Here is a 23,316-nt window from a genome sequence, read left to right on the forward strand (position 1 = left end):
ATCTCTTAGCGTGGCGCACCCATGTCTGTCTTTGTGTGTTTGTGTATCTGACTCGGTATGTTTGTAGGTTTTTTTGTCTTTCTCTCTCTCTCTCTCTTTGCCTGTGTGTCTTAGCAAATGTTTGCTTGTCTTTCTTTCTTGTGCCTATGTGTTCGAGCAAGTGTTTGATTTTCCCCGTGTCTGTCCTTGTGTATTTTTGTGTCTGAATCTGTGTGTTTTTCTGATTTTTTGGTGCGTGTTTTCTGAATAGGTGTCATTTTGTCTCTGTGTCTGCCTTTGGGTGTTTGTACATCTGACTCTGTATGTTTGTAGGTAAATTTCTCTGTCTCTCTCTTTCTCTCTTCCTCTCCCTCTCTCTCTCTCTCTCTCTCTCTCTCTCTCTCTGTGACTGTGTGTCTGACTGGCTTGTTTCTCTTTCATATTTAATTAAAAGAAATGCATCTTCGTCGAGCTTTGTGGAAAACAGAACAAAAATATGTTGATTCACACATTTGATTCAAAGGAATGTATCTTCATCGAGTTTTTCGCAAAACAGAGTACAAAACATTTTGAACTATACATATGATTCAAAAATGTATCTTTATCTAGCTTTGTGCAAAAAAGAGTACAAAGCATTTTGGACCACGCATTAGATTCAAAGAAACGTATGTTCATTGAGCTCTGTGTAAAAAAGAGTACAAAGCATTTTGAGCCGCACACTTGATTCAAAGAAACGTATCTCCATCGAGGCATGTGCAAAACCGGAGTACAAAACATTTTGAACAACACATTTGCTTCATAGAAACAAATGTTCATCGAGCTTTGTGTAAGAAAGAGTGCAGAATTTTTGAACCACACACTTTATTCAAAGACGCGTATCTTCATCGAGCTTTGAGCAAAAGAGAGGGCAAAACTTTTTGAACCACGCATTTGATTCAAAGAAGCGTATATTCATCAAGCTTTGTGCAAAACGTTGTGCATCAAGCTTTTTGTGTAAGGATCAGATCGAGGACACTGTCGGACGAGTGAGTAAGAATGTTCACAATCTGATTAAGAGCAAGACTGGAGGCTAGCCAAGCTTTCTTTGTCTTGTTAAAATCACCAGCAATTATAAAAACAAGACTACTTTATCGGCTTCTAAGTGTGTCAACCGTTTCTTGAAGGTAGAAAACTAGGTCACGCCTGTTTTTTGCGCTTTCAGGGTAATATACAGATGCCGTTATCATGCATGAAAAATGACGAGACAATCCCGCGATTTTGTACATTGCCCATATAACCTCTTGATCTGAATTTGTGAGTTCAAGAAGGAGTTTACACGAAATATCTTTCCACATATAGATTCCTACTCCAACACCGAGCCTGTTGTCACTTCGAATATTTCTAATACTTAAAATGGGCAGTATCCATCAACCCGTCCTGTAGCCTCATTGAGGCTCCAAATTTCCGTCACAGTAGCAACAGCTGTGTTTCTGCTACGGAGCAGACTTGGAAATCTTCCATCTTGTTTAAAAGGGATCGACAGTTAGCCAAGAGAAAATTAGGGACGATGGGACTATGGAACACTGTCAGCTTAAGAACGGGCGGACTGTCCTGCATGGGGCACACGGCGGTCTCGTCAAATCTCTTCAGACTAAGTATTTTAGGCGTTTCGGATATATTGATTTTCACCTGGTTTCGCTCAAAAACTTTTTTTTGGGGAAATATTTCTTCATCGAGCTTTGCACAAAACAGAGTACATAACATTTGAACAACGCATTTGATTCAAAGCAGCGTTTCTTCATTGATCATTATGCGAAACAGAGAACAAATAGTTATTTGTATAATTTGTAAAAATTATAATTAGGTGTTTTGGATATATTAATTTTCACCAGGTTTCGCTCAAAAACTTGTTTTCGGAAAATATATCTTCATTGAGCTTTGTTCTAAACAGAGTACATAACATTTAAACAACGCATTTGATTCAAAGAAGCGTCTCTTCAATGATCGTTGTGCAAAACACAGAACAAATTATTTTTTACCACACATTCGATTCAAAGAAGTATATTTTCATTTAGATTTGTGCAAAACTGAGTACAAAACATTTCAACATATTTGATTCAAAGAAGCGTATCTTCATCGAGCTTTGGTTAAAACAGAGTAAAAAAAAACATTTTTAACTACAAAGTTGATTCAAAGAAGCGTATCTTCATCGAACTTCGTGCAAAACAGAGTACAAAACTAAGTCCCAACAAATTCTAGGTCCAAAAATTCTAAGTCCAGAAATTTTCAAGTCCCAAAAATTTCTAAGTCAAAAAATCCTAAGTCAAAAAAGTAATAAGTCCCAAAAATTTTCAGTCCAAAAAATCCTAATTCTATAAAAATCCAAAATTCGAAATCCAAAAAGATTCTTAGTCCAAAAGTCTTAAGAAATTATAAGTCCCAAAAATTCTTCGTTCCAAAAATTTGAAGTCCTAAAAAAGGGGGGAGGGGCAAAAATTGAGGGAGGAGTATTAGGGTCCCTTGGAAGGGGGAACCCAAGCGCATGTCATAAGAAAAAAAGGAATACTAAATTAGTCGCTTTTTGGTTCATTAAAATTTGGTACTTATCATAAAATGCGTCTGATTTACTCAGGCGCATGTCATAAGTCCAGTTTCATTCAACCCAAATAAAAATTTATGCATAAAATTGTCATGACTTAATGTGTAATGTGCTAATGTGAGTAGGTTAGTAGATTCATGGTATATACAAATGATGTTTAGGGTATATTCTTTAGAGCCTCATGCGTCTTTGTTGGACCCATTTATGCACCCTTACTCCTAGCTCTAAAAACACGAGAATTTTACGTTCGCTGTTAAATAAGAATAAATAAATATAAAATAGCGGAAAGGGCAAGAAAAATGGATGGAAAAATAAAAGTTCGGAATTATTTAGCCGAAGATAAAAGAAACACAAAAAACTAAAACAAAAGAGACTAAATGCGCCTAAAAAAATAGAATTCATTAAAGTAGTACTGTGAAGAATGAAGTAAGAATGCTGTTGCCATTATAACTGTTTCAGAAAGGGAATGCTTGTGCAAGCTTTACATACGAAGGGTGGCTACCATACATCTCGAACCAGTGGCATCAATTTCAGAGGGCTGAGGGAGGGGGGTCTCTTTGAATTTATGCCCTCAAATGTGTTTTTATATATTTTTATGGAAAACTTTAAAAAACAAAAAAAAAATCAACCCGAGATTTAAAAGAAAAGACCACCCACCTACATTGTCAGGAATTAATACCGCTGCTCCGAACCAGATCAACTTATCATAAGCACACAGTTCAGCTATGGTATATCCTCAGGATAAACCGTAAAGATTTTTGAAATTCTCTTGATTTTGAAAACCTTTTTTATCTCTTGTAGGTAGTTTTGTTTTCTATTTTACATAATCTTCGAAGCATTGTTCGTCCAAAAGATAATCTTTGGGGGTTTTTTCGTGTTTTTTTTTCAAATACGCTTACAAAAATAGCTAAAAAAAAAAAAACCTACTTGGGATTTACTCTCTCTACAATCGAGAAAAAACTGTATATTTATGTATATGTATATATGTATTTCTTTTTATCGAAAACAGCTCCATATTTCTTCGGGAAAATTGGTGTCATGGGATATTCTGGCCTAGAAAAACGATCTAGATGGATCAGAAGTTTGAGCAAATTCCTTAAGAGCCTTAATTATAGAAGAAGAAAATTATGTGAGTGACTTCATTTTTGTATTCATCATTGCAATGATGTTGTCACACGTGTCAAACTTATGTGGAAAAATTGAAGATTGTCATGTATGGAGAAGTTTATATTAAATTACTTAGAGAGCAAAAAACTAGTAATTGCATAAATATTTGCATATATTTGACAAGGGATTACAACAATTTAAAAACCTTAAAAAAGAAGACAAAACTGTGAAGCTTAGTAGAAATCAAACAACAACTTAAAAACAATAAGGAAATTTTCAAAGCAGTTGAATTCAATTCAGTGAATATTTTGGCCCTATGTCAAAGGGCCGTCTTCAGCACAACACCAGCAAAACCCCGTTGCTTTAAGACTTACGGATGGACTTAACACTCATAAAACTTAGAGTATGTGTTTTGTTTTTCCTGCAACCATTTATATAGAGGGGCTCTTCGAGCTAAGAAGACCGCTGAAAAAAAGGCTTTCATCGAGACAGGATTTTGTAAGTGGAAAGACAGTTCTGGTTCATTGAAGCAACATGATGGTGGTAAAACACATAGGAATTGTGTGTCACCATCGGTGGAAATTAAGATAATTAGTACTAAATGCTATTCTTATTGACTTGATAAGAGATATTTCTGGAAAAAAAACAATTAGCAATCCTATTCAGGTATATATCAAATGAAGAAATAGTGGAGCGACTAATTGGCTGCTATTACATGTGAATATTAGACGCCGAAAACTTATCCACCTCAGCTTGTGAAACTATAGAAAAGTTTTTGGTAAGTTTGTTGTTGTATGTTGCCAAATATTAGGACGGCATATTTGTTATAAGTGGGGAATCTAACGGAGTTCAAGAAAAGTTTAGGGGGAGGGTGCCTCATGGACTTTTTTACACCGTCACGCCTATAGATTTTACTTAGTTTTGACCGATTGCCACAAGAACATCAGGGAACTTTTGGAATTTTTCTCTGTGGTGCAAAGGCTATACGTATAAATATCATTCAGTACTACTTGTATTAGCAGGCAAAAATTCTTTGAGATTGAGGGGACCGTTCAAAGACGCAGGTTTTACACATGTTGTTGCAAGGTGAAGGCCATATTTAATTGTATTGTTTCTTTGCTAGCTCCAGTCTCTAATATTTCTGACGGCGAGGCACCGTGTAAAGCAAAACGACAATTGAAAAATCAACTCGGCCTCTTTTCTCTCAACTTTGTATAGAACGGAAAAAAGTGTTAGTCATTGTAAATTGTTTGTCAGAGTACCTTCAAACCGAAAGTTGCTTCATATATAAGGCACTTGAACTGATTTCTGGACATACAAGACACTCTAAAAGCTGAGAAATGATCACAAATAAGAACTTCCGGACAAACATAACCAAATCCTTGGCTTTAAACGATATCCAGAAATCGAAGTATCGAAAATCCAAAATCAGTGCTCGGAAGACGAGAAGCCAAATCATTTCCATGCGTTTCAAAAACTCTTTCAAATTCAAAAACCGGTATACGGGGTATCAGTCAGCTAGTCCACATTGAACTGGCTGACTAATGTTCCGTTTCCCGGTAAGTTTCTTTACTTTGAGGTAAAAGACCATCTCACGAGCAAGACTGACATACATTCCATGCAAAATATGCCTCTGTTCGACGCTTTATCTGCCTTCTACCCTTCAATGTCTGATTTCCTAAAGTTGAAAGGGTAATGCGTCATTATAAAATGATTCTCGATGTTGATGAATACGCCCTAGAATTCCAGCTTTTTCTTGCAAAGTTGAATCTTTGAGAATGTGATGCTTTTTAAACAGGGTCTGGTCCGAACTATCAAAATTTTATCCACCTCCTAACCGCCTATTCTGCAGTGGTAAAATTGATGAAACTTGTTGCTACTTTACCCGTGACCGCTAACAGTAATGAACGATTTTTCTCGGCATTAGAGCGTATGAAGGGTTATCTGCGATTGACTACGGGAAATGAAAGACTCAGTAAACTTGTGATCAAGGCCACTGAAAAAGAGGAGAAGCTGGATTTGGATAGATTAGTCGACGATTTATTCAAACAGCGAAGCAACCACTGCTCCCTGTTTTAAATATGTTTGCTCAATCTTGTTTTGCTTTTGTATCCTCATTGACAAGTGGGTGAATATCCTTGCCCCTCCACCAGCATTTTTGCGAATTGGCGTCACTGAAAGGAGACCAAACTTATTTTTTTCTTTTGGGGGTGGTTCTTCCTGTAGGCATGTTTTACACTAATAAACAAGTGCTAAGAGCTCATATGGCACTTGTGACGAGTTCAGAAGAGCCAAGAGCCAAGAACTCATATGTTATGAGCTCTAGCAAAATTCTAAAAATCAATAAATTGCTTTAAAACGAACATCCGAGGCTTAATGCCGGTCGGGTTTTAAAATAAGAGCTTTGAGTCACAAGGTCCTTCTAAATATCAGAATTCATTAAGATCCGATCACCCACTCGTAAGTTAAAAATATATCAATTTTTGTAATGTTTCCTCTCACTTCAGCCCCCCAGATGGTCGAATCGGGCAAAACGACTTTATCAAGTCAATTTGTGCAGCTCCCTGACACGCCTACCAATTTTCATCGTCCTAGCACGTCCAGAAGCACCAAACTCGCCAAAGCACTGAACCCCACCACCTAACTCCACCAAAGAGAGTGGATCCAGTCCGGTTACGTCAATAACGTATCTACTACACTTATGAGCGTTTTCCAAGATTTCTGGTTTCCCCCTACAACTCACCCCAATGTCAAAAGATCTGGTCGGGATTTCAAATAAGAGCTCTGAGACATGAGTTCCTTCTAAATACCAAATTTCATTCAGATGCGGTCACCCGTTCTTAAGTTAAAAATATCTCAATATTTCTGATTTTTCCAAATTAACAATCCCCAGCTCCTTCGAAGAGAACGCATCCGTACCAATTATGTCAATCTCGTATCTATAACTTGTGCTTATTCTTCCCATCGGGTTTCATCCCGATCTCTCCACTCTAAGGGTTTTCCAAGATTTCCAGGTTCAAAGATTTCTGTTTCCCCCTCCAACCCTCTATGTCCCCGGATCCAATTCAAATTAAAAATGGAGCATCTGAGACATAAGATTCTTCTATATATCAAGTTTAATTAAGATCCGATCACCCATTGCTAAGATACCTCGATTTCCACGTTTTCCAAGAATTTCGGTTTCCCCCTCCAACTCCCTTCAATGTCACCGGATCTGGTGGAGATTTAAAATGAGAGTTCTAAAGCGCAAGATCCTTCTAGATATCAAATTTCATTAAGATCTGATCACCCGTTCATAAGTAACATATACCTCATTTTTACTAATTTTTCCGAATTACTCCCCCCCAACTCCACCGAACAGAGCGGATCCGGTTCGGTTATGTCAGTCACCTATCTTGGACTTGTGCCTATTCTTTCCACCAAGTTTCATCCTGATCTCTCCGCTTTAAACGTTTTCCAAGATTTCCGGTCATCCCCTAGTGACACTGGATCTGGTCGGAATTTAAAATAAGAGATCCGAGTTTCGAGGTCCTAATAAATATGAAATTTCATTAAGCCACGATCACTCTTTCGTAAGTAAAAAATACCCCATTTTTTCTTATTTTTTAGAATTAACCCTCCCCCAACTCCCCCAAAGAGAGCAGATCCGTTCCGGTTATGTCAATCCCGTGTCTAGGACTTGTGCTTATTTTCCCCACCAAGTTTCATCCCGATCCCTCCACTCTAAGCGTTTTCCAAGATTTTAGGTTCCGCCCCCCCCCCAACTTCTTCTTCACCGGATCCGGTCGGAATTTAAAATAAGATTTCTGAGACATGATATCCTTCTAAACATCAAATTTCATTAAAATCCGATCACTCCTTCGCAAGTTAAAAATACCTCATTTTTTTAATTTTTCAGAAATAACCCTCCTCCCCCAACTCCCCCAAAGAGAGCGGATCCATTCCGGTTATTTCAATCACGTATCTAGGACTTAAGATTACTTTTACCACCAAGTTTCATCCCCATCCCTCCACTCTAAGCGTTTTCCGAGATTTTTGGTTCCCCTCCCAACTCCCCCCAAGGTCACCGGATCCAGTCGGGATTTAAATTAGAGCTCTGAAACACGATATTCTTCCAAACTTCAGATTTCATTAAGATCTGATCACTCCTTCGTAAGTTGAAAATGCCTCATTTTTTTCTAATTTTCGGATATAACCCCCTTCCCAGCTCCCCCAAACAGAGAGATCCGTTCCGGTTATGTCAATCACTTATCTAGGACTTCTGATTTTTTTTCCACCAAGTTTTATCCCTATCCCTCCATTCTAAGCGTTTTCCAAGATTTTAGGTTCCCCCCAACTCTCCCCAATGTCACCAGTTCTGGTCGGGATTTAAAATAAGAGCTTTGAGACACGATATCCTTCCAAATATCAAATTACATTAAGATCTTATCACCCGTTCGTAAGTTGAAAATACTTCATTTTTTCTATTTTTTTTTCCGAATTAACCGACCCCCACTCCGCCCCAGATGATCAAATCGTGAGAACGAATATTTCTAATTTAATCTGGTCCGCTCCCTGATACGCCTGCCAAATTTCATCGTCCTAGTTAACCTGGAAGTGCCTAAAGTAACGAAACCGGGACAGACAGACAGACCGACAGAATTTGCGATCGCTATATGTCACTTGGTTAATACCAAGTGCCATTAAAACATTGTCTGAATACAACACCCTTTACACAATGTATTATCGTGTACCTTGTTTGCTATTCAAATGCAATTGGATGTTATGCCATTCGTATGAAAAAACATTTTTCGAAATTGAGCCTCGAAAGTGTAGTTAACTGAAGGGTGCACATTCCGGCCTTACCCGATCGGTGGGGCATGCGCCCCACGTTGGGAATCACAGGTATGAAGGGCATATAATCACCAGTGTCTCAAAGAAGTTGCAGACAAAAGATTCAATTATATTCCTGAAAATGAAAATAATTAAATGACATATTTTTCTTTAAGCATTTTTATTACCATATATATACCACTTTCAAGTAACATTGCTTAATACAAGAGTAAAATTTGTAAAATCGTTGAATGGTAAGACCACTCAGGCAGCAACATATATATGCTAAATATGTATATATATATATATATATATATATATATATATATATATATATATATATATATATATATATATATATATATATATATATATATATATATATATATATATATATATATATATATATATATATATATATATATATATATATATATATATATATGTGTGTGTGTGTGTGTGTGTGTGTGTGTTTTCCGAGGGGAATTTTCCACTGAGGTATTTTCCAAGGGGGGGGGGGGGGGTTTACGGAGAATTTTTCTGTTTGGGGGAAGGTTTTTTCCGGGGTGGGGGTATTTTCGGCGGTTATTTTCCGGGGAGGTCTTTTCCGCGGGGGGGGGGGGTTAGAAGAAAAGGGCAGCATGTCAAAAGTAAAAATGAAGAGCCAAGACACACACAAGGTTAAAAGAAATGTGACACCGGGCATGTGAGTGAGTCAAAAATAAAAATGAATGGCAAATACACACGCGGTTAGAAGAACTTAAAAAAAATGAGAGAAAAACAATGAAAAATAAATGTAGGCAAAAAATCATCAAAATTAAGCTAAAGACAAATGGCACCGAATAATTTAAGAAGATTTAGCGCTCTTTTGAAAGGACAGTGGGAACCAACACATTGTTATTGTTCAAGTTTGTACGGATGAAAGCGTTGTCAAATTCTACGAGTTAATTCTTCCTATCTTTCAAGTGTAAAACTACCACAAATCACCATTAATAAATAAATGAAACCAAATCGAACAGATATTACAATGGATAACCTGGTTAAACTCAGAACGAGCAAAAATTATCAGGAGTAGGGCTGACAACCCCAATGGCTTCTCAAGGCCAGAACGAAATTTGTGCTTCACTAAAAAAATAAAAAAATAATAATAATAAGTAACCGTGGATTGTCGGTTTAATATACATATACTGATATGTATTCCTTAAAGTCTTAATGATTCCTTATTTATTATAGTCACAAAAATGAAAATGTTAAAGTTGTATTTTGTTTTAAGTAAAGTGCAGATTATGTTCTGGTCTTGAGAAGGCATGGGGGTAATGAGCCCTATTCATGCTAATTGCATACCCCCCTATACAAAACTCTCCCGCGAAAAATGTCCGCATGTTTCCCAATAAAAAATGCTTTCTGTAAATAATGGACAAATTACAAAACTTTAAAAAGCATTTAAACTTCCACAATGGGGCTCCCTGATTATTTTGTAGCTAGGGAAGGAGAGAGATATCTTAAAGTGTGCATTTTCATGTCAAAACATCCCAGCTCTCATAGACCCATCTCATTGACCATAATTTCAGAATTAGTTATAATTCTAATTAGAGGTTGACGTAGAGTTGGATGGATAATCCCCTGGGCCCTAACCAGGATTCTGTTTGAGTGGGAAGCGAGGGTATTTTCGTAGAGGGGTGATAAAAAAGAAACTGTGAAAAATACATGAAAAATGTGAAATTGATATCTATTCCATAATGATTTCTGGGGATACTTCTGGTCTACGCTGTTATATGAAAGTAGACAGTAATGCGAAACCCCAAAAAGAGTAGAAATTATACTGTATAGAAGGAGGGCTGCCCCTTCCTCATCCGTACCTCCAGCTCATGGATGCAAAAACTTCGGAATGTGCTTATTAGATTAGAAATCGTGAGTTCAAGGTCTTTGATTCCAAAGTGATTGAAGACCATCCAGCAGCGTGTGGTGGTGTATTCCGAGGGGAATTTTCCACTGAGGTATTTTCCAGGGGGGGGGGTATTTTACGGAGAATGTTTTCTGTTTGGGGGAAGGTATTTTCCGGGGTGGGGGTATTTTCGGCGGTTATTTTCCGGGGAGGTCTTTTCCGCGGGGGGGGGGGATATTGCCCGGGGGTAAACACCGGCCACCAGATACTTAGTTCCTCGAGGAGGGGTCGTAGAAGCGAGTCTTTCCCCGAGAAATGAGAAGATATCCATTTTAAAATGCTTTAGTAGGGAAAGGGGGAGAAATCCTATCTCATTCCCGATAATAATAAAATCGTTGTAGTACTAGCTCCCCTCCCCTGAGAAAAAGTTCTGACAGCACATTTGGCACTGGAAATGGCTTTAGCCCCCTCAATTCGAACCAATGAAGGGGGGGGGGGGGACTTCTCTTATAAATCAAGCAAAAGAAGATTCTTATGAATTATAGGTTTGTTCAGACTAATTATTGTCTCTTATACCTTTTTCCATCGAAATGAAGCTGACAAGATAATTCTGAAACACAGTACATTGAATAATTCCCAACACATACTATTGATACTTTAAGTGCTCATAACTGCAAAGATTACCGTTATCACAAATTATAAATAAACAAATTTAACAAGAAATAATACACAAAATCTATCTCAAATTTTATATTTGTCACATACCATAAAATTGTGCCTTTTTCTTTTTCAATCTGATATGTTCTATTGATTAGACGAACATTCGGTTTCCATGGAGTAGCAAGGGGAAGGAACCACTCTTCTCTTTTGGAAGACAGATGAACGAATCGACCGGAGGGAAAATGTGGAAGAAACGAGGTACATTCTCCAGAGGAAGAATTTCATACTAAAACGCCTCACTTTTATAGAATTTTTTTTTAATGCCATCTACAAAAAAAAGGATCATCAAATTACTAGAAATATTAGGCCCGTTTCAGCCTCCCTAAAAAATTTTATTGGTGTTCTTAATGAGATTATGCGACAATTCGAATCAATGATGGATTTGGGAGCAAAATTTAAAGAGTGATGTGATATTTACGGACAGAAACCGTGTTTTTTCCAGTTGTATATTGCATTCTTGAAATATTTTTAGATCGTTATTTATGGATTCAGCAATTTTATATTTTTCTCCCAATTATTATAACAGACCAATACCCACTGATTGTTAATAGGTTGCTAGTTCACAGTCACGTTTCTACACGGTGGCAGAAAATCTCTAGTAACAATTCTGACGGTATAAACATGCCTATAGACACCAAGTCATGACGAGACCACTATAGGGGGTACATCTCCCTCGCTTTCTGATAAAAAACCGAAAACACAAGTCGAGGTAAAATGATATGAATTAATTTGTGTTTTCGTGTTGCAAGATTTTTCATTTTAGTTTTATATTTCTAATTACGATTTAAAGGTGGCGTCTATAAGCCAAATTCATTAAGGTAGAAATTACGTAATATGGTCAGGTTGCAATATGTAAACACTTAATAACTGTGTTTTCTCCAGCACTTTAAACTGGTGTTCCACGCAACTTAACAATGGTAAGGATTGGCCCCTGATGTCTCAAGAAATGCGTAAATTGTCTTTAACCTCTTGGGTATTTTAATGTCATTAACCTATTTGTTTGATTTCTTATGCCCTTATCCCCACAAAATAATTTTCAAGCTACTTAGGGACGTATTTAGAGGGGGTTGGAGCAGAAATACTGATATTTTTAGATTTTCCTATTTATTCCAACTTTCATGTAATTTGTATCCCCTGATCCCCAATTAGCACCTGATCCGGCTCAATAGTAACCAAAACTGTAAAACATGGAATTTTGATACCAATAGATACATCAAAAGAATTAAATTTTTATGCTGATTTTAGATATGCAAGTTTCATCAAGTTTAGTTCTAGTGATCAATAGTTACAAGCCTGAGAAAAATTGCTTTATTTTCGAAAAAAAGGGGAGACATCCCCTATAAGGCATATAATACTCAGATTATCAGAATCATCAACCATCAAATTCACACCATCAAAATCAAAATCACACCATCAGATTCAGCGTATCTAAGAACTCTACTGTAGGGGTTTCGAGCTCTTATCTGCGCAAATGTAGAATTTTGAACTTTTTGCCAGAAGAAAGATCACGGATGCGTGTTTATTTGTTTTTTGTTTTTTTTTTTCAGGGGTGATCGTGTTTACCCAGTAGTCCAAGAATTTTGCAAGAGGGCTCATTCAAACTGAAATTAAAATTTCTTGTGCCCTTTTTAAGCGACCAAAAAACTGGAGGGCAACTAGGCCCCCTCCCGCGTTCATTCTTTCCCAAAGGCATCGGATCGAAATTTTGAGATAGCCATTTTGTTGAGAATAGTCGAAACCTTTAATAACTATGTCTTTGAGGACGACTTAATCCCCTACAGTTCCTGATAGTAATAATCGATAGTATCGGTTACTGGGAAGTATACAGACGTTTTTAGGTTTTTTTTCTGGGAGGAGTTCGGGGGAGAGGGTTACGTGGGATGATCTTTATATGGAATAACTTTTCATGGGGGAAGAGAACTTCCATGAAGGGGGGCGCTGGATTTCCCAGCATCATTTAAAAAACAATCAGAAATTAAAAAAAGCAAGTTTTTTTCAACTGAAACTACGGAGCAACGTTGAAACTTAAAACGAACAGAATTTATTACGTATATGAAGGGGTTTGTCCCCTCGTCAATGCCTCGCTATTGACGCTAAAGTACTTTTAGCAATTTCAAAAAAACCTATTTACTCTAATTAAATGGCTTTTGTTATTCAGGAGTCATTCTTATTCTAATTAAACGGCTTTTGTGATTCAGGGGTCATTCTTAAAGAATTGGAGCAAAATTTTAACTTTAGCATAAAGAGCGAGGTATTAACGAGGGGGTGAACCCCTTCATATTGCGTATATGAGGAAGTTCGCCATTCGTCAATAGCTTGCTCTTTACACTAAAATCCGAATTTTGTTAAATAATGGCCGATATAAGCAATGATTTTTTTCCAGTCAATCTTAGCATTAATTTTACCTTAAGCAGCTTCATAACTATGATTTTTATTTGATAATAAACCAAATATATTATATGTCTTCGGCTTGTGGTTTTTATAAATAAAAAACAACTTTTTTAAAACTGAAAGTAAGGAACAGCATTAAAACTTAAAACAAACATGAATTATTACCTATACCTTTAAAAAAAATTGTCTATTGTTTATTTCAGTCATTTGACAAGTGCTCAACTTGTGATTTTCATTTTCATAAAAAATTGTTTCGATCTCTTTGGCCGTTTCGTTACTATGCCTTAAAAAATCATTTCCGCAAATATCGCTAATCTAAACTACGTGGGAGAAATTTTCAATTTTAAGTGACAATTGAGCTATAAAATAAAATCAGTTCTTAGCCTGTCAATATAATATTCCCGGACTTACAATATGAAAACTAAATTGTCACTGAATGTGTTAAAATATGTAAAAATGGGAAATAAGAACCAAGAGGGAGGAGATGTGCACGGTATTTAAAATTCAGGGGAATTTTTTCCGGTATTTCTGTTAATTTTGTTTTGTTTTTCAGTAAAGATACCAAAAAAGATGTATTTTCATGGACTTAAAAATTAGTTTTCGAAATAAGGGGGCTGATACACCCCCCCCCCCATAATCGGTTAGATTGAAAGCAACAGTTTCTTCATTCACCCTAGATAACATCGATTTAAAAGAAAAGTGTCTTAATGAAAGAAAAGGGGTTCTTTGTCTGAGAGGACACGGGTTCGAATCCCGGTGTACCCAATTCTTCGGTTTGGGACGGGGGTCAGTGGTGTGATCCTGTAAGCTTAGCCAGAGTCGACCCAGCTCTAAATGGGTACCTGGAGAAATCTGGGGAAGGTAAACAGGAAGGGTGTGCGAAAGCACAGGATGGCTGGCCCCCAACTCCCCATTGCACTTCCTGGCTGAAGGGCCAAGAAACGGAGATCAGCACCGCCGGTAAGGACTGTAAAGTCTAATGCCGTATCCTTTACCTTACCTTTTATGTACATTCAAATGAAACATCTTTTGATAATCTTGCACAATAGACTTCTTTTATAGAAAAGTGACAATTTTGATATTTTCTCAATAGTAATTTTAGATTTTAGGCAGCGCAATAGCGCTCCCTGCCAGTCATGAGCGCCCATAAGCTGAATTTTAGGGAGTGGGCCTACCTGCTCTAATCATCACCTCCAATGCTGTATTATAGAAATCTCAAAACAAAAATATAAAAATATAAGGCAGTATCATTCAGCCAGAGGGGTACTGGAGCTTCACTCTGCCCCCCTTATGGATGCCCCTGCTTCCAGTTTAAACGTTTACCCGCTCCCTCCCTAACTTAATACCTGAAGATAATCTTAGGTTACAAGCTAAAGTGTGTTGTTTTTCAATGGAATTATGAACAGCTGCTAGTTAAAAATATTCTAACTACAAAAAAAGTAGAAGCTGTCAAAGTGAGTTAATTTTCGATTATTGAAAAGTCAAGTATCAATATTCAGGTATCAATTGTAAATTATAGAATGGGCTACTCCCTTCTTTGTTTCTTTGTCCCCTTGGACCTTGAAAGAAAATGTTCTGAGGTATACTTTACTGAAAAACACTTTTGTGTATTCAGTGAAAAAATTAAGTTGGTAGTCTACTTAAGTGTTAGCCCGTACACACTCGATAATTTGTATTTATAAAACCTGGTTTAAAGACAGTAAAATCCGGTTTATACCGGTTATAAAAACAGGTTTATTGCTGTTTGTATACGCAGACAATTGGCTTCGGCTCAGTGGAAAACTGCACTGTTGCTATATTTTAATAAATATTTAGTTGGTATTTTGGTTAGGTTAAGTTACATTTTGCGTGCAGCTCCGCTATACTTTGCCCCCGGCCACGCACCCCCTAATGGACGAATATACAACCCATATTATATATATCCCGTCTATCTCCCAGGCGTCTCAATTTTTTCAGACCCATGCCTGTAGATCCAAATTCTCGGGTGTGTACTGGCTAACAGATACGTACTGGTTAATCTAACGCTAGTCTGGGTGTTTAATTTAACCAGAATTGACTTTGAAAACCAATAGATAACTATTCTTTGGATAAAAGGACAGAATTGGGTATATTGGGAAGGAAACTCGTTATAAAAACAATCATTACTTCATAGTATGCAGGAAATTTGCAGTTAATAGATATTGGATATTCTTCCACTATATTTTACCGCCAAAACCCTCCTAATATGCCAATATATATCCAAAATTATTTATTTCTTATGAATTTACCCATGTTCCAACCTGTTTGGGAAAAGAAAGAGGATCAATTTGACAGCTGGATAGTTGAGTTTAAATTTTCTTTTTCCTTTGCTATCATTTTTTTTAATGCCTGAATATATAAGAGATTTAAGTTGAGGGGGAGAACTGTCCTGTTATGAAAGAGATACATTTTATATCGCCGTTATAAAATCAAAACCTGGTATCTATGCAGGCAGGAGGATTTTTGAGTATCTCTACTCCTTCTGGAAACTATTCTTAGTCGTAGGAAATTGCATTAAGACAGGTCTACATGTGTTACAATCTACCAAATCAATAAATCTTTCTGTAATTTTGGTTTGAGTTTGATTTTCTTTTAAGATTAAATACATAATAATTAAATATATTCTTTATTAAATAAATTGATCCCGTTGCCATAAAACCTTGTCGTTTAAAATTTACTGTATTTTGCCTCATTTTACAAGCAATTTAATCGCTCTTTTATTTAAAAGTTTTTTCCTAAAAATAAAAAAAAAACTTATTCCTAAGAAAAAATATGCTGAAATATATTTCCTGTCACCCAACCACGACTGCAATTTTAGCGTCTGCCCCCACCCCCCCAAAACAAATGTGCCAGCACACTTAGTGGCAATCCTGGCAATAAAAAAAAGTGAAAATAAAGATAGGGTAGGAGCTAAGTAGTGAGTGTTAGAGTACCCTAAAAATACTCTTTTTAGAAAGAAAACCTTAAATAATTTTTTAATTACCCTTTACACAAATTTTAGGCAATATAGGTTTTTCGTTAAAATAAAAATAAATACAGAAAATTACAGTAACAATAGTAACAAAAACACTCATTACAGAGTATTGAAAGTATCAAGGACATCAAAATCAGAACAGTTTTGAGTCCTAAACTCATCGTAGGCTTATTGACTAGGAAAGTGCAGCGAGGGAAGGCTTTCAAGAGAAGTCAAATTTGCTCCCTATTTATCATAAAAAACGGTATTTGTCTGTTATAGCGCCGACTACTCAAGAAGTGAAGTTAGGTTTATCCTAGTGAAATATAAATAAGTATCATACAAATATTGAACACATTTTTGTTATAGATTTGCACATCAGGGCGGGGATAAAGTATAATGGGTCTGGATGCAAAATGTGCTGTGTACAATTATTCTGCATATTATGAAGTAAGAATTGTTCTCTAACTTTACACTGTCCAAATAATTTAACAACCCCCCACCGTAAATTTGCAATCATATAGCCCAACTTATATACCTCCCATCTATTATGTCACTTGTTTTTGTCTTGTCTCACGCTAAGCTGACAGAAACTAACGAAAGAAACCTGTTCAAAAATGGATGAATAACTTGAATGGTCGGCGCTATAACAGACAAGTATACAAAAAAAAACTATTCTCTGAAAAATATACTGTGCTCCTGCCACCTCTAGCATTTTTGTGAATTGACGCCACTTCAAGCCATTCCTGGAAACTGTATTTTTTCCAAAATTTTCTATTGGAAGTCTGAAAATTATGAAATTTTAAGAGGAGTAACGCATTTTTGTAACTGGTCCACGACGAACCGTGAAAATAAAGGAGAAAAACAAATTAGTTAAACTTAACAATATTTTGAGTTCTAATGGCTACTACATCTTCCAAGGGAAACCACATCATTTTCAGCTGATTGTTGTCTAATTTATTTTTTGCCGATTTTTCATCCACGTTTTTTTGTGACTAGTACTACCAATAGCTGCATTTAAAGGCGTTTTTCATATAAATTGAACTCTCAATTCTTCTTCTTCTTTTATGCATAGTCTAGGTGGTTCTGTAAGTTTCCAAATTAATCAGCTAAAACAATCAGATTTTAAATTCGATGTCCCTGGTACTTTAAGGCATATAACAGAATATTTTACTAATCTAATATCCTATCAGTTGGTTATAGTTTATTTACATAATTATTCTTATTTCATTTACTTAATGACAAGGTCAACATGCATTATGCAACTAATAGTTGGATCACAATTCAAACGGGGTAAGTGGTCAAATACATTAAAAAAGCAACAAATGTCAAAATCCAGTAGTCGTTATTGTCAATCCTGTGCAAGTAGTATGATAAAAACCTAGCCTTACAAAAAGATGGAGGCTATGGAGTGGGAGCTGCCAATGGTAAGCTCTTACTTTTAAAGCTTGGGAGAGAAGACTTTTGTGTCGTATTACTATCAAAACAGACAGCTTTTTGATTCCCCTCTTGAGCTTTTTTCCTCACAAATATAACCCGTTGTCACCTCCACTGGGTACAGTCAATAGCTTGGGCCCTAAACTCGCATTTATGGGATGGTTAAGCCCAGAAGTATGGTTATTTGAACTTTAGACTATTTTGAACAAACAGTTTTTTCTTAATTTTGATCGGATTCATTTAGGGGTATTTTTCTAAATTTTGATCACATGCAATCGGATGAGGATCCTCCAAAGTTTATACGACTATCCCTTCTATAAAAACCCTAAATTTTATCAATGGGTTACTCGCAATAACATACAGCCCTTGCCCTGAGGACTGTGTTTTTTTTAAATCACGGTTATTAATCACGTTTTATTATTCGATTGGAAATTAAAGTTTTAGTGCCCTTTTTTAAAAGTCAAAAGTGATTGGAGGAAAACCAGCCCCGCCGGTAAAAAGACATGTGGAAAAAACCCCTGAAACTACCACCTCGCGCAAAATACCCCGTGAAAAATCTCCACCGAAAAACACCCCTTCCGGTTGGTTGGTGTTCAATCACTTTTGACTTATTAAAAAAGACTAGAATTGCCTGGGGATTAGGGGAGATCCTCCTTAGAGGAGGGGGATCCTCCTCTCGTCTCTCCCTTAGAGCTTATTCTGTTTTTATCCGAAGGCTCATGAGAACTGAGATGTTTTGGCATTAAAATGCATTGCTTACGGATAGTGTTTGGTGTTCTGAAACATGAAACATTTTTCGCGTGGGAGTTTTCTTATGGGGGGAGGGGGTCGGTAGAATCTTCCACGAGAAGAACATTTATCATTGAGGGGGCTAGACTTACACATTAATTCCTCTTTTTTCACTTTCCTTAGCATTTCTGAACTAAATTAAAAATAACAGAACTCAAATAAAATATTCAAATTTGGACAACCATATTTTCAGCTAGGGGGCATTTTCCAAAGGAGGATTTGTTCAATGGGAAAGGGCGGGGGGTAATATTTTAATTGATGTTTGTTTTGTTTTTTGTTTCATGTATTCATTGATAGTAATTATTGGCCGTTTTAAGTTTGGATTATTGAAAAAAAAATATCCTTGTCTTAGGTTTTAATATGCCTTTTTTGGAAAACATCTTTTTCTAAATTTCTTTCTCTAAATACTTTGACGAAAACGGGGTAAGCTCTAGAGTATATTTTTACTGTCCAACATGTTTTAAACTTACAAGCCAGGAGACAAACATCCCATACCAGGGGAAGTTAATGAATTTAGAATACTTTCAATCAGTCCAGATAAAAAAAAAGTTACCGGGACTTAGGCACAATTCATCACCTTTACTTAACAGTAAAGTCCTTTTAGCATAAAAGAAAAAAAAATAGACTTGATCTCCAATTCCAAAGTAAAAGTCTCACTTCAACTTTACTGATTAGGCTGCACTGAGAAGTAGGATTTGGGTCAAAAAAGAATGGATCAGGAACTGAATTTGCACTGGATAGTTGAGTATAGGAAACCAAGGTCAGAATATAATAGGGTTAAAAGAGTTAAAGAGAAAGAGAGAGAGACGAATGAAGGTTAAGGAAGAAATTTAATCAGTACGGTACTGTACTGCTTTATGCTGTACTGTCCAGGTAACTGCTAGTAACTTTGTGCAGGTGGGCTTAGTATTACATAAGAGCCAAGTTGTAGTGGGAAGGATAGATAAGAAGAGGAATACTTATTGGGGCGTTAATTGAAGAAAATGTAAGGGGGTTATATTTTCCAAAATCTAGGGAGCAATTTTTTTCTCAATCAAAATACCAAAAAGGTATTCCTTAATGGAAAATGCAAAAAAGGTATTTTCATAGTCGGGGGGGGGGGCGGTAAAAATCTTGAGATGCAATTATTTCGACAGATTTTTCAGCAAGGACTTTTACCAAGTTATCTTCAGCGCTCAAAAGTGATCAAAGAATAAAACAGCCTTTCAGATTACTCAAAAATAAAAACTAAACGCGAAGAAAAAACCGAAAAGGGGGAGGGAAAATGAGATTACCATTTAAAAATTTGATTGGGAACAAATTCTACATGTGGCTACTGCCACAGCCTATCCATTGATTCGGTTTGAATTGACACGACTAATTGATCTTTTTTATACCGAGAATCAATCCTTACTGAGTCAATTTCTATATCATCATATTAGTATATGGCATTATATTATATGGTTTACAAAAAAAAATATACCTAGCATTAAACAGTTCGTGGTAACGAACTATAAGTAAGGAGCGAGCCGGCTCAATAGTAACCAAAACTTTAATGGACTGAATTTTTGATACAAATCGATATATCAAAAGAATTGGCTTATTATGCTGATTTCAAGTATATAAGTTTCACTAAGTTTAGTATTATTCATCAAAGGCTACTACCCTGAAAAAATTTGCCAGCTTTTCGAATAAAGGGGAAACATTCCTTAAAAGTTACAGAATCTAAACAAAAATCACACCATCAGGCTCAGCATATCAGAGAATTCTATTGATGAGGTTTCAAGCTCCTGTCTGAAATGTATGTAGTATTTTTTTTTTTAGAAGAAAAATCACAGATATGTGTTTTTTTTTCAGGCGAGATCGTATCGACCCAGTGGACCTAGAATATCGAGAAAAGGCTGATTCGATCTGAAATTAAAATTTTTAGTGGGCTATTTAAGTGACCAAAAAGATTGGAAGGCAGCTAGGCCCCCTCCCATGCCCCTTTTTACTGAAAATCGTCCAATCAAAATTTTGAGAAAGTCATTTTGTTCAGCATCGTTGAAAGGCCAAAAAACTATGTCTTTGAATTTATCATTCCCCCCACAGCCAGGGTCGTGTCCAGGATTTTTATTTTCGAGGAGGTTTTAGAAAAACACAAGAAAATGCATAAAAAAGTTGTATATGGCCATTTTTGTTACGTTTTTACTAGTTAGACAAACATTGGGGGATGGACATGTTTTAATTTTACGCATGGAGATGTTAAGAGTGATTCTCCGGGGTATATTTTCACTCGGAATGAATTGTCTAGAAAATAAATCTCTGGGGAGGTGGAATTTTTCTGTGGAGGTGTAGCCTGAATTCCTGGCATATTTAAAGACGATCAGAAAATAAATTAAAAAAAAATAATTTTTTCAACTGAAGGCAAGGAGCAACATTAAAACTTAAAACGAACAGAAATTATTACGTATATGAAGGGTTGCGCCTCCTCAGTACCTCGCTCTTTACGCTAAGGTTTGAATTTTGTCCCAATTCCTTCAGAACGAATCATGATCGTTTATTTAGAACAATAAGATGTTGCTTTCTAAAAAATTTTAGCGTTAAGAGCGAGGTGTTGAGGAGGAGCAACACCCTTCATATATGTAATACTTTGTTTATAATTTTTTATTATGCAAACACGAAGCATGAACCTCAAAGTGGGAATAGAATTTGCCTTGGAAGATTTTTTGTTTTTTAAGTGCATTTTCAGGCAAAATCTAAAGCTTTTTAATTTTTACGTTCCAAGACTGTTCAAGACACATATAGTTTTCAGTAAACCGCCAATGACGCAGCAGATTTTAGTCTTTTACAGTGAGAGAAAGAGGCAAAATGCGAACTCTTGTTTTTAGCTAAAACCGATTTTTTAAGATGCTGAAACCACAGAATTAAATCATGCAAACATTGTCTTTTTTGGCTGAAAATTTCGCGAAAACTTGGAAAACCGATTTTTTTTTATTAAAAAATATAGCTTTGCTATACTTTGTGCAGAAGGAGAGGGTCTGCAGCTAATATCAATTTTAGCGAAAATTCCCCCTCCCGTGGCTTGTATTTGGATATGATAATAGCTGTTACTCTCGACGAAAAAATTTCTCGATTAGCGTTGATATGGTAGTAAGAGTAAATGCTGAAAGAATTCAGCTTGAATGTAGTCATTTCCTTAAAACAAACTCATTTCTTGAAACAATGTATATATTCTACTAGAAACATAAGTAGTTTGTAATAAGACTGCTGAAGTTGAATAGTGAAATCAATTTTGCATTTGGCGATGATCAAATTACCGTCATTGAATTACCTGTTTGATTACATAAATATTATTTTTTTTCACGAAGATAAACTATATTTACATAAATTGATGACATTCATGCACATAAACAAAACCAAATCATCATTATGTAAATGATAAAACCACTTTTCAATTCACAAATCGTAATAAAAACGAATTAAGGCATTTTCTGCCAAAAAAGACAATGTTTACATGATTTAATTCTGTGGTTTCAGCATCTTAAAAAAAATGGACAAGGAGAGATTATGGGCACGAGCAAATCGCGATCTTGTCATGTGTAAGAGGTTCCGAAATCAGCAATTAAATACAAAGCTATAATGTACAGCTCTTTTAGTTTCCCACGAACTTTGCTTCGTTCAACATGACAAAACTTTTATCATTTTGAGCCGGTTTCCCTTGCTAAAAGCCTAAGGATAGATATGCAGAGCTACAAAATGAAGATTGTCAAGAGCGTAGCTATGCACGGAGCAAAGGTGTTCAAACTTAAAAGAGAGAGCTTTTAGATAGAAGTCTGTTGATATGCTGTACTACGTCAAGACAATATCGCGTCAAAACAGTTTTTTTTTCAAGTACCGAAGATAATAAATAATTTTGGAACAGAATATCGTGGACAAGGTCCCTAATATAACAATTTATAATACCAAAGACATATCAAGAGGGGATGGGTCTGAAGGGCTGAGGAATGTATTAATCAATAGCTGGATTATGTGAAATACAAAGCGGTTACACTATAAAACTTGAAGGTGCATAGCGTCAATCAGGGATGATATCGTCCTAACATTCAGTAGTTTTATCAGAATGTCTGGACCTTATCATTATTGGTTCAACAATTTCTTGGAACGTCCATAATATTTCCACTGTAGAAATCTGAGTTGAAGCGGGTTGCTTTGGGGTCTGGTCCGGGATTTATGTAGCCATTTTGGTCGCTTTATTCCCTGCAATGGTCCAACATTACACAAATCTTTTGTCTGATTGATTGTTGCTAATTTGTTTGCAGTCATGTCTCTACTTTGTTCAACCAATTACTCACGCCATTATCTCCGCAGGTGACATAATTAGAGTGTTTTGCTTGAAAGAAGATATCAATGGATAATTCATTGGGTTAAGATTAACCTATTCATGATTGTACAGAGGCGTGTTCGAAGGAATTTTAGATATGGAAGGGGAGGGGCTATTATCCAAAAACTAGCCGACTAATGTGAAAATTGGGTACTTGTCCATTATTCAGAACACATCCAAGATCATTCAAATACTGTAAATAGTTTTCGACAGAGACCTTTACTCATCCATGTTCTGTGTAAAAAGAAGAAACATTTAGGATAAACTAAAATATGTGAAAAAATAAGAAGACGAGCAAAAAAATA

At 36.2% G+C, this 23,316-nt stretch overlaps 2 protein-coding genes across 5 annotated transcripts in view; both read right to left on the reverse strand.

Annotated features, from left to right (window-relative positions):
- LOC136028640 (SANT and BTB domain regulator of class switch recombination-like) overlaps positions 1 to 10,993 on the reverse strand; it is a 63,726-nt gene extending 52,733 nt beyond the window's left edge. Inside the window, exon 1 of the mRNA XM_065706469.1 lies at positions 10,938 to 10,993. The gene's annotated coding sequence lies outside the window, so the exon portion shown is untranslated. The remainder of the gene's footprint in view (positions 1 to 10,937) is intronic.
- Positions 1 to 23,316, reverse strand: part of LOC136029500 (enolase-phosphatase E1-like) — a 539,221-nt gene that overhangs the window by 442,796 nt on the left and 73,109 nt on the right. The window lies entirely within an intron of this gene.

The sequence above is a fragment of the Artemia franciscana genome, chromosome 7 (assembly GCF_032884065.1).
Source record: "Artemia franciscana chromosome 7, ASM3288406v1, whole genome shotgun sequence".
Taxonomy (NCBI): domain Eukaryota; kingdom Metazoa; phylum Arthropoda; class Branchiopoda; order Anostraca; family Artemiidae; genus Artemia; species Artemia franciscana.